This window comes from Nelumbo lutea, chromosome 1 (assembly GCF_056320005.1).
Source record: "Nelumbo lutea isolate HS-2025 chromosome 1, American lotus-T2T, whole genome shotgun sequence".
Lineage (NCBI taxonomy): Eukaryota > Viridiplantae > Streptophyta > Magnoliopsida > Proteales > Nelumbonaceae > Nelumbo > Nelumbo lutea.
In genome coordinates this window covers 131,559,207-131,560,165 of record NC_142684.1, presented here as the reverse complement: position 1 = coordinate 131,560,165, position 959 = coordinate 131,559,207, and the positions used below count along the sequence as shown (strand labels likewise).

At 40.0% G+C, this 959-nt stretch overlaps 2 non-coding genes across 2 annotated transcripts; both read left to right on the top strand.

Moving 5' to 3' along the window:
- Positions 1–384: 384 nt before the first annotated feature.
- On the top strand, positions 385–457 carry TRNAE-CUC (transfer RNA glutamic acid (anticodon CUC)). Its single transcript has one exon. It is a non-coding gene; the product is annotated as a tRNA-Glu (tRNA).
- A 192-nt stretch (positions 458–649) lies between these two features.
- TRNAE-CUC (transfer RNA glutamic acid (anticodon CUC)) lies at positions 650–722 on the top strand. The gene has a single exon. It is a non-coding gene; the product is annotated as a tRNA-Glu (tRNA).
- The last annotated feature ends 237 nt before the right edge of the window (positions 723–959 follow it).

Below are 959 nucleotides of genomic sequence, written 5' to 3'. Positions count from 1 at the left end.
CCTGCATCAGAATGTTCTTTATCCTTTTGGTATATATTTTTTTAAATTTCACCTTGTAATGTGATACTAGGATTGGTTTTTGGTAGTACAATAAGTTAAATTGATAGTATTCCAAATGTCAGCACCTCCGTTGTAGTCTTGTTGGTTAGGATACTCGTTTCTCAGTAGAGAGACCCGAATTCAAGTCCCGGCAACGGAATATTTTAGCATCTTTCTCCAAAAAAAAATTCCCAATTGTACTTATGGATACTGATTAGTGTACCAAAAGTCGCAACTCCGTTGTAGTGTTGGTTAGGAATTTAGGATAGGCTCTCCGAGTCCTGGCAAGGCAACTTTCTAAACCTTCATTGTCCCAAAATCTCAATTTTACCCAGAAGTCGTAACTCCGTTGTAGTCTAGTTGGTTAGGATACTCGGCTCTCACCCGAGAGACCCGGGTTCGAATCCCGGCAACGGAATTTTTTAGCATCTTTCTCCAAAAAAAAATTCCCAATTGTACTTATGGATACTAATTAGTGTACCAAAAGTCGCAACTCCGTTGTAGTTGTTGGTTAGGAATTTAGGATAGGCTCTCCGAGTCCCGGCAAGGCAACTTTCTAAACCTTCGTTGTCCCAAAATCTCAATTTTATATAGTACCAGAAGTCATAAATCCGTTGTAGTCTAGTTGGTTAGGATACTCGGCTCTCACCCGAGAGACCCGGATTCGAATCCCGACAACGGAATTTTTTACCATCTTTCTCCAAAAAAAAATCTCAATTGTACTTATGGATACTAACTAGTGTACCAAAAGTCGCAACTCCGTTGTAGTCGTTGGTTAGGATAGTCTGCTCTCCGAGTCCCGGCAAGGCAACTTTCTAAACCTTCGTTCTCCCAAAATCGTTCGAGTCCCAGCAACGAAATTTTTTGACCTTCTTTCTTCCAAAATCCCATTTTTACTTCGCAATTTTATATTATCTAGT